Source organism: Schistocerca gregaria, chromosome 7 (genome assembly GCF_023897955.1).
Source record: "Schistocerca gregaria isolate iqSchGreg1 chromosome 7, iqSchGreg1.2, whole genome shotgun sequence".
Lineage (NCBI taxonomy): Eukaryota > Metazoa > Arthropoda > Insecta > Orthoptera > Acrididae > Schistocerca > Schistocerca gregaria.
The window spans coordinates 272604018-272621800 of NC_064926.1; the positions used below are offsets into that span (position 1 = coordinate 272604018).

The window sequence follows — 17783 nt, forward strand, 5'->3', positions numbered from 1 at the left end:
GTAGTTGTACTGTTCTGCAACTATTTTCTATAGAAACCCACAACAGCCGACCAGCTTTGCCATTTCCAAGATGCTTGTTCCCAGGTGGTGGACCATAACAGTGTCAAACAATGGAAGCTCCACGTTGGAATAACAACAATATTGGGAAAAGGATAGATTGCTGCTCATCACAAGGGTGACACGTGGAGCTGGAGACAGGCACACTGAAAAGACTGTTACACATTATAGCTTTCACCAAAGCCTTTTTCAGCAAATAAAACACACACACACACACACACACACACACACACACACACACACACACACTCTTCCATGCAAGCAAGAACACTGAATGCACTATCGCTGGTAGCTCCGACCGGATTGTGACTGTCACGTGAATAGCAATCTAGAGAGAGGTGGGAAGGGGGGTGGGAAATGAGGTATGAAAGCAAGGTATGCGTGGGGGGGGAGAGATGAGTGCTGTGTGGCAGGGTGTGCAGGGTGTAGAGACTGCCATGGACAGTGTGGGGTAAGGTGGGCATTGGCAGGGGCGGGAGGGGGGGGGGGGGTGGTAAAGGAGAGGAGCAGGGAAGGGGAAAGGATGGGCAAGTACATTGGCAGTCAGTGGCGTATAAAGAGGGTGAGGGAAAGTGAAAGGGGAGGAGATCAAAGGAGATCAAAGAGGCAGAAACTGTTGGGTGAGGGTGTGGGGACAGTAGATTACCATAAGTTGAGGCCGGGATAATTTCAGGAGTGCAGAATGTGTTGCAAGGATAACTCCTACCTGCACAGTTCAGAAAAGCTATTGGGGGAGAGAAGGATCCAAATAGGCCGGTTTCTGAAGCAGCCAATGAAATCAAGCATGTCGTGTTCAGCTATATGTGCTACAGGGTGCTCATCTTTGATCTTGGGCACAGTTTGGCAGCAGCCATTCACTGTGGTGTACAGCTGGTTGTTAGTCATACCAATATAAAAAGCTGTGCAATGGTTGCAGCAAAGCTGGTGTACAACAGGACTGCTTTCACAGGTGGCCCAACCTTTGATGGGGTAAGATAGCCTGTAACAGGACTGAAACAGAAAATGATGGCTGGGTGGACTGGGCAGGTTTTGCACCTGGATCTTCCACAGAGAAATGATCCCTATGGCAAGGGCTTTGGTTTGGGCATGGTGTAGGGATGGACTAAGATGTTGCGAAGGTTTTTGGGTGATGGAACACCATTTTAGGAAGGTTGGGAAGGGTCCTGGGTAGAATATTCCTCACACCAGGATATGATGATAGATAATCAAAGCCCTGACAGAAGATGTGGTTTAGTTGTTCCATTCTGGGGTGGTATTGGGTGATGAAGGGGGCACTCTTTTGTAGTTGACTCGTGGGGGTGGCAGTAGGATTGAGGGTGTGAGGGGAATGGCACAGGAAATCTACAGAATAGGACAGGGAATAGTGCCTGGCTGTGTAGGCCTTGGTGAGACCTTTACCATGCTGGAAAAGAGAGTTCTAGTCACTGCAAGTACACTGTCCCTGGGTGGCAAGGCTGTATAGGAGGAATTTTTTAATATGGAAGGGATGACAGCCATCAAAATGTAGGTAATGCTGGTGGGTTTGATGTGGACAGGGGTGTGGATGGAGCTGTCAGAGAGGAAGAGGTCAACATCTAGGGATGTGGCACGGTGGTTTGAGGAGGACCAGGTGAGGTGGTGTTGGGAGAGGAGGTGTTGGAATTGTGAAGGAATGAGGATAGTGTGTGTCTGCCCAGAGTACAGATCGTGAAGATATCATCAATGAACCTGAACCAGACCAGGGGTTTGGGGTTCTGGGAGGCTAGGAAAGTTTCCTCTAGATGTCTCATAAACAAGCGGGCACAGGTGGTTGCCACGTGGATGCCCATGGCTGTGCCACACCGCCCCTGTCCAAGTCCCCCATCTCTTAAGTGCTGCACCTGGCAGTCTATAGTAGCTGCATGCCCTGCCAGACAGCACTGTTACTCACCTCCTCCCCCCACCAATACCGTGCTGTCCCTTTCTTTGTGCTACTTCAGGGTGCTATTCATGTGACAGTTACATTCCAATTAGAGCTGCTGGTCGTACAGTCATGTGCGTGGGATGTGCTTCCATGTGTGAATGTATGTGTGTACTTTCTTTGCTGAAAAAGACTTTAGCTGAAAGCTATAATATGTAACGGTCTTTTCTGTGCTTATGTGCTACTTACCAGGTCATCTTTACTGTGAGTAGCTATCTATCCTGTTCCTAATGTGATTGACTTTTGTCTATGGATTTCCCCATTTGTGGCCAATGTCATCACTAAAATGATTCCCAATTTGTCTCTGCTCTGCTTACATATTTTTCTTACTGCATAATGTGCTCACAATGCCACCAGGTGGTATTAAATTTTGCAACAGGCATTTGTCACTATACTGCAGCTCCCCAGGGTATGTTAGAGCCCTCAGTTTTAATGAACCATTAGGAAGTCTCAGTTACCTATGCCTTCTGTGATATGGACAGTGACCTATCTTTAATAACTATAAGTTACCTCAGTAACTACATGTTTTAACATGTTTTAACGTGTTTTTATCTGTTTTGATACATATGAATGGAGAGTGTTAAAATTTGTCTCCTGAAAACACAAAGAAGTAAATACTGAGTTCTCTGTTTCTACTTAATAGAGATCTCACTGTCGTTACTTCGAGCTCTTTCTACAAGATGGTGCAGAAAAGCTTTGAGATTTAATTTTGACATTGATATACATTGCATTGATCTGTAACTGTACTATCGCAACTCTATTACCTTATGAAGCTATTTTAGTGAGTGCCACCGTGTCACTGTAGTTAATAATTTGAATTCTTGTGGTTGTATGAATTTGAATTTATATTGGAAATCTTCTAGGCTGTGAATGCCAGAATTGAGTATAAGGTTCTTGCTTATTTGAAAATTTTAGATAATCTAGAAGTCCTCAAGTTACTATCCTGGGTAAGTTCCAAGTGTAGGCAATATGTAACTGCCCCTTCTCTGACTTAGTCTGATAGTCAAGTGTGTATTGCATGATGTGATGTGGACGATTATGAAAAGTGCTTGGATTGATAAAATATCGAGAGTGTTGTATGAAGAATACAGAATGAAAAGAAGAGGGAGACTCAAGTCTTAACACCTGTCTGTCAGACAGCATCGACAGGCCAGGTGAGATTAAGTACCTAATCCATTGGGGTTGTTCACAATCAGCAGTGTTTTATGACATAAGATAATACCTGGAAGTTCGAAGTTTAAACTCATGATGCTGTCACGCAGAAACTCTGAATTGCTCCATTTTCCCCAAGCTGGTGAAATATTTGTCAGGAAAATTTCCTTTTATCATGATGATTTAAACCAAACAATTTCTAGATGAAATACTACTGCACACCTACAACCACTGTCAGAAAGGCATCATTAGAATGCAATAGAAATAAGAAATACAAATTTGTGATTTATTTGCTAGTGTATTTCTTGTAGCTGATATTATTTTAGTAGCCTGTATCTCATACGTTCAGTCAGAAAGGCATCATTAGAATGCAATAGAAGTAAGAAATAAAAATTTGTGATTTATTTGCTAGTGTATTTCTTGTAGTTGATATTATTTTAGTAGCCTGTATTTCATACTTTTGGGTTTGTCTGTTCTGTTTGCTCCATATACTTTTAGTATTAACTGCCCTTTTATATTTTTAACATTCAAAATTCTGATTTCCTTTCTGTGAACTAACATATCCTTCCATCCATCTATCTTTTTACGTTGTTTTCACTTAATAAAAATATTTAAAAAAAGCTGTGTGCTGTCCTACCATTCATTCATCATACGCTGTCATAACAAACCAACAAAATGGAGTAACTATTCGAACCTAAATCTATATTCTGTATTAAATAAAATATTACTGTGCACTGCACGTGATTACTTATGGATATAGTGCTGAATTTGACATAGTTATGTTACCTGGAAGCTGGTACTTTTGGGCAAAAACTGTTTCGTGCCCACATTGATACTTGGTAAAATATAACAATAGAGCTGTATTTATAGTGACCTTCAGTATTTGCTTAGCTTGTTGAAAACTTTTGGGACTAAACTACAGAACTCCACACTGAATCCTACTCAAGGAGGTACAGTCTAAATAAAAATAATAATTGTGTCTCTTGTATTAGTCAATTAAAACTGACATTAGCAACAAACTTAATTTTGGTGTAAATGTATTGGAAAGATCTTTGAAGAGGCCTCCGCATTTTTACTTTTCCTGAATAAACAGTTTGTTATGAATCTGCAATATTAGTTGATCAAACCATCCATGGGTGTACAGATTGCACGTTTTAACTTGGACTCTCTGTGATCAGTGAAAGTTGGCTGACTTCTTGCCACTCTGGAATGTTTACACTTGTCGCCAACCTTAATTGCATCACAGCATTATCCACTGTAGCAATATGTAGCTATTGTGCATATAATGTTGATTTTTATTTGGTGTTGTGCATATGATTGTTAATATTATTTACAAAAAGAATGGAGAAGCTGTATCTGGTCCTAGATACTTGCGATCATCTTTCGTGTTAGATCTGCGATCCATCAATCTAGTACATATTTGTTCCTCTTATAAGCTATAAGCTGGCTGCTCTGGGAAAAAGGAGATTGGGCTTGTCTCAGCAGCCAGTGTGCTACAAATTGATCACAAACTTTCACCCCCAGCATTCTCCACTCAGGTGCCAAGCTGAAGTGTACAAACTGTACTGCCAGTTAATATTGTCCAATGGGAACAATATTTCAGCCATCAGCCATGCCGCCATCATCATTTGCTCTGACAAAACTGTCTCATGGGGCCACAAGGATGACTTACACCCTCCTCCCATCTGCTGCTTCATATGTTGTCCACAGCTGAGGATGTGCATTGGTGGCTGAAAAGCAACTGCATCAGTGTCTGTGGTTGGCGAAGCCCAGCGGGACACGCTGGCTGCAGTAGCATGAGTCGAGGCACTCCACCTGCCCCAGGTGCCAGATCATTGTGACTCCTGGATGTCTTCTTAATTGGATCCAGTTTCCAAGCCTTGCTGAGGCTATAGATGCATTCTGGGTAGACGAGATTGCCATTGGTACGTTTCTCAATAGCCTCTAATGATGCTGTCCCAGTATTTTGACATTTGTGCTAACATCATGATGTGCTCATATTCCATCCCATGAGCCTCAGACAGACAGTGCACTTTGTGATTGCTGATGTGTCTTGCCACAGTGGCATGGAATCAGGTCTGGTCTTCCATAAATTGGTTGTCTTTGACACTCTCCAAAAATGCTTGTGTTTTATTTGTTGTACTAAAGACAGTTATTACTTGGAGCTTTTTCAGTATGCGTCTGATTTTTCCCAATAGCATGTTGGTGTGTGGTACAAAGACACTGTATACCTCTTTCTCTATAACTGCCTCAGTCTCCACAGGTTGTACTGTAGTGGTGGGGCGCAGAGTGAGCCGAATCTAGAATTCCGATTGAACTTCTTTACAGAACACTGCTTGAATTAGTTTAGTTCTCAGATTCTGATTGTCTCCTCTGTTGTCAGAGAAGTTAGCAGAATGCCCAAAAGTGACAGTTCATCAACTGAGACTGTGATTGTGGTCTCAGTAAGGCTTGAACCAGCACTGAGAATAATTAAGAAGACACTCAGTGAACACAAGTTGGTGGTCAGGATGGCCTGAGTGCCTACATTTACACAACTGCAGCCCGGACACCCTGCTGGATGTCACTGGCGACAGACTCAACAGTGTCACCATTTTGGCCACCAACATGGATACTCATGCATGGACTGTGTATGGGATGATCTGCAGGGGAGGGTATTTAAGTCAGGCACAAGACCCAAGAGTTCAGCTTGTCAGCACACATACCAATGGCAACATGTCTGATCACTAAAATATTGTGTCCATTGGACTCTATGAACTGATAGTACACCTGTGGAATTGAATAATCATATCACATACCTTTGCCGGGAGGAGATGTAACACAGTGTGAAGGAATTCCACAAGCTATGTATATGCTGTTTGTGGAGTGCTCTTGTATTTCTGAAAAAAATGCCATGCTAAGCATGTGTGGCTGAATTTCACCAAGGTCGCACATCACATTGGCTTGGTGCAACCAGGAGAATCAAGAAACGGGCCTTGCCGTAGTCCATGAAAGGGTACCCTGTGCCTATTGGAGCCTGGAGAACTTCTTCCAAGAACTGTGTAAACTATATTTACAACAGGGCAATCAATTTTATTTCGTGGACTTGGGAATGGACTGATGGCATTATATGAGTGACAGTCAATTCCACATATATGAAGACCATAGGAAATCAAGTATCACATTTGTACATCACACTGACAAATTATCACTGGAAGCCACCTGCAAGACTGTCTTAAATCTAATAAAAACACAGCTGTGTGGTGATAGAGTTTCAGTTTGAAAAGTGACTTACTTGACTCTCGACCCCTAAGTTCACATCACCAACAGAAATCTTCAGTGCAGTTCAACAAGTCATGGCGTGATTGCCACTTGATGCAGCTGAAGAAGTGCAGGTGCACGTCATAACTAAATCTACAAAATCAAAAATGACCAACAGTAAGAGGGTGGCAGGGTGGCCATCAGGGACCTGAGAGAGACATTGTTCTCTTACCTGACAGAGCACTCCACTGTAATCCTCACCCACAAGGACTACACTGAGAAGGCACAGGGCATTGTTACATGATGATTCCTGCAGGAAGCTGTAGAACAAAACCAGGGCACTTCTCAAGGACTCACATTTTACCAGAGGTGGCTCTCAAGAAATTGTTACCACAAGGATCTACAGTGTTAAGACTTTATAGGCTCCCTAAGATCCACAAAGACGTGCCAGTACACCCCAATTGATGGCAACATCATGGCTCCTACATATTTGCTGCCAAAATATCTGAAAGACATAATAAGCCTGTATATGGGTAAATGCTTGTAACACATCAACAATTCGGTGGATTTTGTGAAATGCCTTGATAACTTGAGGCTGAAGAATTTGGATATTGTGGAAAGCTTTGTAGTATTTTTGCTATTCACCAGGGTACTTTTATGAGAATCTCTAGAATTCATTTGTCAGAGATTTGACTTGAAGACCAACATCCTTTCCAGACATGTCCTAACCTCCATGTTTTTTTTTTCCATTTAATGGAGAATACTGTGAACAGATGGAGATAATCACAATGGGCTGCCCACTCTTGCCTGGTGCTCTGAGGTCACCCAAATGGAAATCTACTTGCTTTTTCTCTTATATGGACGACACATTTGTCATCTGGCCCCATGGAAGAGGTGAACTCTGTGACATCCTCACACATATAAACTCCACAGATACCAAAATCAGGTTCACTGTCGGGTCCGAGGCAGAGGGAAGACTACCATTTTTGGACTCCAGGATGGAGCAAATGCTTCCATGAGCAACATTGTATATCAGAAGAAAATACCCACTGGCCTGTACCTCCCCTTAGACAGCTGCTATCATCCTGTGCAGAGGAGTCGGGTATACAAAACAGTAATACACAACACCCTGACAATTTCAGATGCAGAGAGGGGCTTTCAGGGACTGGAACACCTCAGGACAGTGTTCAGGAAGAAACTCTTATTCAGAGTGCCAGATTAGGAACAGTCTATGTCCCACCACTACAGTACCTGTGGAGACTGATGAAATTTCAGAAAAAGAGGCAGATGCTATGTTTGTACTGTTCACCAGTGTGCTATCAAGAGTAAGCAGGTGTATACTGAAAAAGCACCAAGTAAGGACTGTATTTTGACAGCCCATCAAAATGTGGGTATTACTGGGGAACATCAGAGGTGATCTCAAGTTATGGAAGGTTGGGGTATGCCACATTCCAAGCCAATGTGGCAAGACATAATTGGACAAAAAGTGTGTGCTATTGAGAACACCGATAGCACACTTGACTAATGAATCCTAACAAGTCAGTGGCCACAGAGGACTGTTTTTTCTGAAACTCATCTGATCCAATACGAACATACCAGGATTTTAGCACAAACATCAAACTACTAGGATAGCATCATCAGAGATGTCATCGAAATATGTACCAGGCACAACCTCACCACTTGGAACTGTGGTATAGTCTCAGCAAGACTTGGAAACCAGCACTGAGCCTAATTAAGAAGACAATCTACAAACACAGTGAACTGGCAGCCATGGTGGATGGAGTGCCCTGATCCACATTACCACAGCCATTATGATGTACTAGGTGTTATCAGACACAGATACCAATGCAATCGTCTCTTTGGCCATCTATGTGCACAGTCAGCTGAGACGCATCTATGGAGTAGCGTGTGGTGCAGAGGGGTTTCTACAAGTCGACTATGTGCTCAAGTGGTCAGTTTGTTAGCACACCTGACAATGCAACATATCTGATGGTCAAAATACTGTTGGACAATATGAACCATCAGTACACGTACAGACTGCTTGACAAAACAGTTGATATAGTTGCCTAAGAAGATAATTGGATAAGACAGCAGTGATGGAAAACATCCAAAAGGAGCTACAATCTGGTGTTCAGGAAAATACTAATTATCTAGCTATACCCCCAATGACCTTCACACATAGAAATTTCATATAGTGTATAACAATGTCATTGTAATTTGAAATTTGGTGGTGGAAGGTAGTAGTATGCGTAACAACTCTTTATATTTAATAAGAATTTGACCGTTTGTAGACTGCTTAGAGCCTAAGATGATGATAGACAAATGTTCTTCCTTTCTTCCCAGTACTTCTTCATACATTGACTGAAGACCTGCCTCTGTTCATCTAAGGTTGCTCTCTTACATTAAGATTCTGGTTGTTGCGTCAGAAATATCAGAGAAGTTGTTCCTGGCCTGGATTTGCTAAGATCATGTTTTGTCTTTTCTAGCCATCGAATGGTGTATTTGTTTTTAGATGAAGAGCAATTTTCTTGGTTAATTTGTTATTGTTCAGTCTGTGGAGGGATCCATAACACTTGAATCTTTTCTTATTGTGTACATTGTCATCTCTTGTGTTTTTGTGTAAATCTTCATCCTATCTTTTTGTCTGTTGCATTTTCTTTAGTACTTCAATAATTCCCTTAGTATTTTCATTCCTTTTTCTCATAGTCCTATTGTTTACCTTTTGTTACTCATTGTAAAGGATTAGGATCAGATAGTTCCTTTTATTTAATTACTGTTTATTAATGTTTGACTTTAGGCTGAAAAGTTTAGCTTCTTTTCTGTAATAGTTTCAGGCGAGTTAAGATACATAATCTATGTATATTTGCTGGCTTTATTGCTCAGTCAATTTGATTGACTCTATTCTCCCAAGTGTTTATAAATTAATGAAATTAATTGAAACCCTCAGCTGCCAACAGGTTTTGTTGATGTACCTCAAATGGAGACAGCTGAAAATGTATGCCCCGGCCGGCACTTGAACCCGGGATCTCCTGCTTACATGGCAGATGCTCTATCCATCTGAGCCACCGAGGGCACAGAGGATAGTGCGACTCCAGGGACTTATCTCTTGCACGCGTCCCGTGAGACCCACATTCCCAACTGTCCACAACTTACATTCGTAATGTTCCTAAAGGATAGTTGCCCATTCACTCATTACTCATGCCAACTAAGGTGCCAATTCCCGTAAGAGTTTCGGCAAAGTGTGCGCATTCAAACAGAAGGAGGTCAATGGCCGGGTAGCCTTTAACTATATGCATGTGCAAGGGACAAGTCCCTGTAGTCGCACTATCCTCTGTGCCCTTGGTGGCTCAGATACATAGAGCGTCTGCTATGTAAGTAGGAGATCCTGTGTTCGAGTCTCGGTCGGGGCACACAATTTCAGCTGTCCCCATTGAGGTATATCAACAACACCTGTTGGCAACTGAGGATTTTGATTAATTTCATTTCTTTCTAGAGAAGCTGCATGGCCATGGTTGGTATCTGTTATTTCGTAACAGTTACTATCTTCATATGTTTATAAATTTGTCAAATCATCCAAATGTTCCATGATGTTTTCTACAGAATCTGAGCTAAATGTATTTGCCTATTTGTAGTTAAGTTTTTGCTGTTATTTGATTAAGAATCAGTCGTCATTTTTGCAGCTACTTGTCTTTGGGAACTTTAGCAATATCATTGGTAAAAGCAAGGCATTTCCCTTTGAAATTTTCCTTTCTTTTTTCTCCAAATGGGTTGAGTTCACATCCATTTGTCCCACCTTTTAGAGCTCCTGTTTTAATTTTGAGGAGTTCTGAAATTTTGTTTGAAAACTTGACTCTTTGTGTCATGTTTGCAAGCATTTTGTCAAGTGATTTGCTTGTGTTTTTATTTTATTCCTGATTCATTTAGTGTTATAATTAAGCTTAGTAGAGCCATGGAATTGTGGGTCTTTTCAGACTCAATGAAAGTGACTGATGTGGTGATGTTATGTTTTGTTCTAATTATTAGGAGTGTTTTAATGCTGACAATTTATTCTGAATATTATCTGCTTTCTGTGAACTCTACAAGGTATTCACTTCATTCATTCAATTAATTCTTTATTAACAATTGATCACTAACAACAGAACAGGTTTAGTCATTAAATATACAAGTGATAATAAGAATATTTGTAGTGTCTTCAGCTGATGAAGAGGAGATGGTAGCATTCCTTAGGATCTACTTTTGTTATTATATCAATTATTCTGTCCGCAATTTTCCAGTTGTATATTCTGCTTGTTCTTTTGTTTTGTAATACTTTTGAAAATATTCTTCTGAAAGTTTGTGAAGAGCTGCCTCTGTCATTGTTGACATACATCTTATCTCTTTTAATTTATAATGAGATAATGAGGGCTTGTTTATAATTGTCTCGTAATTTTGCTTTTTATATATGCATTCAGCAGCCAATTCCATCCTTGTTCACTTCGTATTTTTCAGCTTATAAGTATATTTTTCAGTTGTTTGGAGCATTACATCTAATACTATAGAACATCTTAATATTGACATATGTAATTATGGGTTTTTCATTTATAATTATGAAGCTGTTAAAGCAAGCAGCAATGTAAGAATCAATTAACATATAACATTAATTTTTTATTGTTTATTGTTAGATGATTCAACTAATAAGAGCCCAAATGTGTTTTTAAGGAGAACGAGGTCCTTGTGGGCAATTTTATTGGAAAGGTTGTTGTTAGTTTTATGCCAATTTGCTACAGTCTTTGCTGTTCATATTAATACATTTGCTAACCGGAAAATCATCTGCTGTAGCTATGTATTTAATTTCTCTGATAATCTGTGTATTCAGATAAGCCTCCCATGGGTATTTCTGTTTGGTGCTATGTTGTTTTTGATGACTAATTACTTTTCTTTGTGTGGCTGTCACAGTTATACAAAATTTATGTAATGACTACATTTTTTATGAGCTCATGCACATTGCAGTGGTGTATCCTTGCTTCCTGATGTAAATGAGAGAAGTGAGATCTGTTTTCATGGATATTTAAAACTTTTATAAGTATGTGAGATTTTGTTTGGCCAGTTTTTGGTTATTGCTTTTCATTTCCTTTTATATAACAAGAAAATGATTAGTAGGTACAATTATTTTTATAATTGTGTGACTCTTAGGTAATTTAACAGAAGACTGACATGAACAAGATATAGTTCTAATTGCCTAAATAGCATTTTTATTCTCAGAGTATCTAATGTGATCCTGAGATATCAAATTAATCTTTGTCAGCCCAGTTGTCAAATTATATTTTGTTAGTTGTAAGGACACATTAATCAGTCATGCATTTATTAGATTAATGTTATTCTTATATTCTTTAGCATGATTTCTGGTTTCCCACCTTTAGTGACCGCTACGGTCGCAGGTTCGAATCGTGCCTCGGGCATGGATGTGTGTGATGTCCTTAAGTTAGTTAGGTTTAAGTAGTTCTAAGGTCTAGGGGACTGATGACCACCGATGTTAAGTCCCATAGTGCTCAGAGCCATTTGAACCATTTGATGAACCACCTTTAGTAAAATTCTGGAGAGAGTAATAAATATGTAAATGTCGATTTAGTATGTTCACTATTACAACTATAATGGCAGACCTAACAGTAGTTGTTTTAAGATATGCATAGATGTACATTAACCACTACAAAATTTGGTCAGTGGTACTGTTTACATGTACTTTGATTTATGCTAAGGGCCAAGAATAATTATCAACTATTTTTATAGTGATTTTTAGTAATCCTTGCAATTGTGCACTGACTTTTGTGGAAACAGTATTTTGGAACTGATAATTCTTAATGGAAGATACTGATGTTTTCACTATATACCAATAGTAAATACTGGAAAACTATAGATTAAATGAGATTTCATCTTACGTCATTAAGGCTGTTGCATTCCATTGTGTACTCAGAATAAAGTCAATAAGTATGTACTGCACTTAAAATTATTAGTCTTCCAGGTTTATGTTGCAGTTTCAATGTCATGATAATATTCTTTATTTGACAGGGTTAGGAGAAAATCCCAGAAATAATATTGTCTCCCATTAGATGCAAGACTTTTACAATTATCAGAAGAAACTGCAGCAAAAATCCACTGTCAATTGTGCCTCATGTAGTATCAGAAATGGTGTAGATACCGTATTTACTCGAATCTAAGCCGCACTTTTTTCCGGTTTTTGTAATCCAGAAAACCGCCTGCGACCTAGAATAGAGTGCAAAGTAAGCGCAAATTGTTTGTAGGTGCCGCCACAACTAACTTCTGCCGTCGAATATATGTAGCGCTACACAGGCATGCTTTGTAGGCACAGAGATAAATACTGGCGCCAAAACCTTTGCGTCAGTAAATAATTTTTTTAAAAAAAAAGGTGGAAGACGAGCTTCGACCATGCATTATCCAATGAAGTACATACAAATTCCGTGTTGTTCATCTTCGAATGTAGCAGAATTTCAATGTACTACGAAAATCCGACTGGCAAGACTTACAGATGTTTGTCAATATGGCCAACTCTACGTTCTGAATTTTTTCCTACCCGTGAGAAGAGATGGTTCCTAATAGGAACCTGATGAAATGTGAATCACATGCAGTATTCTCTTCACCATAAGAAGAATACGAATATAAACATTTTGCCATGTATTCTTTCGTGTTTGCTGCTATCTCATTTAAATCCTGTCTGCCTAATAAACTACAAAACTAGAGTGAGACAATAGCAAATGCGGAGGAATATACGTATCGTTTCATGTTTATATTCGTATTATTCTTATGCCTAATAGTGATACAGTCAGAAATGAAGCAGGGCAACTGACTAGATTTTTAAATCTAAGATGACTAATTTCTGTGCAGAATTTGATGTACTAAAGAAGCGGCCGTTAAGACTTTCAAACGGAGAAAAATTTTCGCCTAACTCTCGTTCAGAACACGTTCTATCATAAGCAGCGTATTATTTGGTTCTTGTTGATCATTACCAAAGAAAGCAGCAGTGTAAGTAACAACAAATAGCAGTCTCTTGCCATTGTTTCGCTAATAAGATGATTCCTTTTTTTTAAGCAAGTTATGCCACGAGTGGCGACAGGCCGTAAACACGCACTATCAGAATGCAACAAACAATGCATGACGCAGTACAGTCAGTAATGCTTTTTTAGCTTAGAGTGACGTAAACAGCTATAACAAAGAAACCGGCACTTATCAGATCAAAGCAAAATAAGCAGTCGATTCAAACCAGACGAAGCACATGAAAAAGGAAGGGTACCCGTATAAATACGGACGAAGCGCCTGGCGCATAGCAATGGCTACGTGGTAAAGCTTAACTGCTAAGCTTACGACTCGAACCAAACTTCTGTAGCCGCATCGTCTTTCATTCGACATAAATTGTGTCTCACATTACAACAACTTTGTTTCGATTTGGAGGTGCGGTCTAAAACTTTTCTCTCCCCTTGAATTTCGTGTCTCAAATTTCAGGTGCGGCTTAGATTTGGGATTTTTTTTCCTTTATTTCGAGTCTCATTTTTCAGGTGCGGCTTAGATTCGAGTAAATACGGTAGTTGACTGAAGGACAATCTAATGTGCAAAACAAAGACTATAGTGGCCGATTGCAGCTGATGACAACAGAATAGACTGAAAGTGTACAGCGAACACTTTCACAGAACTGGCCTTTCTCGCTGTCCCATCTTTGTCCCAAATGATTTTAATCTGTTCTGTTCTCTTAAACACTTTCCAGTAGGAAACTGTTTCCAGTTTACGCTGAGGTACAAATGACAGTCACTTCATGAACTCCAGATGTTGATACGGCTTTTTTATCACATGAGCCTATGGTGCATTGGTATAATATATGTTGTAGTGGTGGGGGTGGTGATATTGAGTAGTAACCAGTGAATATTTGTAAATACTGAAACAGATATTTCTTAGTTATTAATATATTTGTTTTCTTTGTCGTCTATCAAAAATTACTTTCAGGATTACCGTCTTCTATGTGATGAATAACATTGATTTTTAAGTGACAAAATATGGATTTTTGCTATCCTTTTATTATAATTCTCTACCTCAGGTGGTTTGGAAAAATATAGATGTTACATTGGAAAAAGGAGAAAGTGTTGGGTCGTTATTATTCCTATTATTTTGTGTATTTGAGTATTGTTGAGAGTTGAAGTGGGAGACGTCGGAGGAAGAAATAGTTAATGTTATTTAGAAAGGGACCATTTTAATCCTTACTCCAGTATAGTAGATAGTTTACCAGTAGTATGTAGTGCCCAGTTTCAGTGAGCAGCTTGATGGATTTCTTACCAGACTTGGTGATTACTGAAAACTAATCAGCAGCAATATTGATAATGTTAAAAAAGAGGAAAGTTTTCTTAGTTTTTGGAAGTGTAGATTTTTTGTTTTGTTAACCAGGGAGATTGTAGTGGAAGTTCTAAGTTACCAAGACTCCAATAGTCAAACATTTGAGAACTAAAACTGTAAGCTTCCCATCTCTGTCATTTGTTGCTTTGAAAGCAGTCACTTTTTTCTCAGTGTTTTATTTGATGTTTTCCCTTATAACATCAGAAGAAATTATCTTCGATTCCAAAGGCGAACAGTTCACATTTTGTTTTGGGAACAACTATTAGTAGAGTTTCAGTCGTAAAGTTTTCAGTGATGGCTAACTATGCATGTCTGTTAGTGTTTATTGTTTTTAGTTTTGACTTCTGTTGCAAAATTTTGTATTGTTACATCCTCTATCGATGTAAATATTTCATATGTATGAATGTGTAACCTCATTTATTATAACAAATATGTTTATTCATTTTGTACTACTGTGCTGCGATACCTGGAAGTCTGCCAAACATTTTACAAATAAATAAATAAATATGTATAAATAAATAATATCTCAAATTAAATGACAAACTGAATATTTGTTTGTTTACATTTTAATCTTGGTAAGATGAGCTCAAGTTCTGTCTCCCTGCAGTATTAAGGCAAATTTATGAGTCTTCTTTTATATCCCAAGTACAAAAAAAAATTCATGAAAATGCTTAAGTGGTGAAATAAAGCATATTTAATATAATTTAATGCTCTTCTTTAAGCAGTATGGTTGGATTATCTAACTCACTGACTTTACTTGGAATTTGTTCAATGAAAACATAAAAAAGAGAGAGAACTCACTTTACCTATTCACAGATATTGATGCAAGTGAAAATCTTTGTACTAGACAAATACCATCTATAATCACTTCTAAAATCAATGAAATATGGTGATCTATTTGTGATTTTCTTTCTGTATTTGTATCCACAGGATGCCTGAGAAGTCCTCCTACTCCTCTTGGCTTCATAAAATAGAGAAATAATTGTTTTATTGGTATCTATTCACAGTTGTAATACTGTCAGAGACAGCAAAGGACTTAGAAGAGCAGTTGAATGGAATGGACAGTGTCTTGAAAGGAGGATATAAGATGAACATCAACAAAAGCAAAACGAGGATAATGGAATGTAGTCGAATTAAGTCGGGTGATGCTGAGGGAATTAGATTAGGAAATGAGACACTTAAAGTAGTAAAGGAGTTTTGCTATTTGGGGAGCAAAATAACTGATGATGGTCGAAGTAGAGAGGATATAAAATGTAGACTGGCAATGGCAAGGAAACCGTTTATGAAGAAGAGAAATTTGTTAACATCCAGTATAGATTTAAGTGCCAGGAAGTCTTTTCTGAAAGTATTTGTACGGAGTGTAGCCATGTATGGAAGTGAAACATGGACGATTAATAGTTTGGACAAGAAGAGAATAGAAGCTTTCGAAATGTGGTGTTACAGAAGAATGCTAAAGATTAGATGGGTAGATCACATAACTAATGAGGAAGTATTGAATAGGATTGGGGAGAAGAGAAGTTTGTGGCACAACTTGACCAGAAGAAGGGATTGGTTGGTAGGACATGTTCTGAGGCATCAAGGGATCACCAATTTAGCGTTGGAGGGCAGTGTGGAGGGTAAAAATCGTAGAGGGAGACCAAGAGATGAATACACTAAGCAGATTCAGAAGGATGTATGTTGCAGTAGGTACTGGGAGATGAAAAAGCTTGCACAGGATAGAGTAGCTTGGAGAGCTGCATCAAACCAGTCTCAGGACTGAAGACCACAACAACAACAACAACAACAACAACATTCACAGTTGAAGTGTGATTACTGTGGTCAAGTATGCATGGTTCCACTACAAAAGATTTGAAAATGAAAAAAAAATTAGACCAATGTTTGTAAATGAATTATCTGACAGCAACGTAGAGTGGTGAGTTGCAGCCACCCTCTTTTGTTTGGCACAATTTACAAATACTGTGTCTCACTCAAGAGGGTTACTTTCTGGTTAAAGTGTGATATATCACAATTACATGGAGGAATGTGGCTTTCTTCTACAAAGGAAATCACCTTTGTGTGCCCGAAAAAGTTTGAAAGATACCCAACTCATGTTATGATGTGGGTTGCGATATCATTGGCTATTGGCTTCAATCGATCCTGTAAGAGAGTATCTAGTCAACTTATTAATGAATATGAAATTCATGTACACCATAATGCTAGGATCACAGACCATCAAAAGTATTTATTTTGTGATAATTGCAAGGCAGAGAAACAACAAACTACAACTGTACAAGGTGTCGGGGGGGGGGGGACCACCAGTCGTCCTCAACAGATTTGATCACATTACATGTTTGGATTAATTTCTTTGAAATGAGTGTGAAGGAAATGTTTATTCAGATATGTTCCAAACATGCTTAATACCTCAGCTCAAAACAAGGGAATTGTGGATCATGTATGGTTCCAGCACACTTCACTGTTCAAGTGCATGAGTATCTCTGTGAACAATTTTGAGGCCACTGGATTGGGTGTGGCTCAGCAGCACCTCCAGCCCCCTTTCAAGTAACTGCCACAAAATGTGGACCTTACTATACAAGATAACAGTTTATAGGGATTAATCAAGTCAGTGGAAGACTAATGAAGAGTTTCACAAAACTGTTTAGGACGTCTTTTGAAGCATAACTCCTGAGATGCTCCAAAAGATGTTCAGAAAATCATGGAGAAACAGAGATAACTCTGTAAGGCACATTGGTGCAAATACATCTCTGCTGCATACGTAGTTTTTAATATTTAAGTTCTCCAATATAGAATATGTAAAACACAAAGTACTGCCTTGACCTAGGGGTACAGGGATTACTTGAACATATTGTACCATAGCACTTCAACTGTTAGTTATTCACTTGTGACATGAGTCACATGATGGTTCGGGTGTCACACTTGTAGGAAGTCTTGCACATGCTACACTGCACCATATGATATGATCTTTCTCTGGTGGACTGGTGTTAAGGCCAAACAAAAACATTTGTGTTTCATTCCAAAATACCAT

At 39.1% G+C, this 17783-nt stretch overlaps 1 non-coding gene across 1 annotated transcript; it reads right to left on the reverse strand.

Annotated features, from left to right (window-relative positions):
- Window positions 1-9386: 9386 nt before the first annotated feature.
- On the reverse strand, window positions 9387-9461 carry Trnat-ugu (transfer RNA threonine (anticodon UGU)). The gene has a single exon. It is a non-coding gene; the product is annotated as a tRNA-Thr (tRNA).
- Window positions 9462-17783: the final 8322 nt, after the last annotated feature.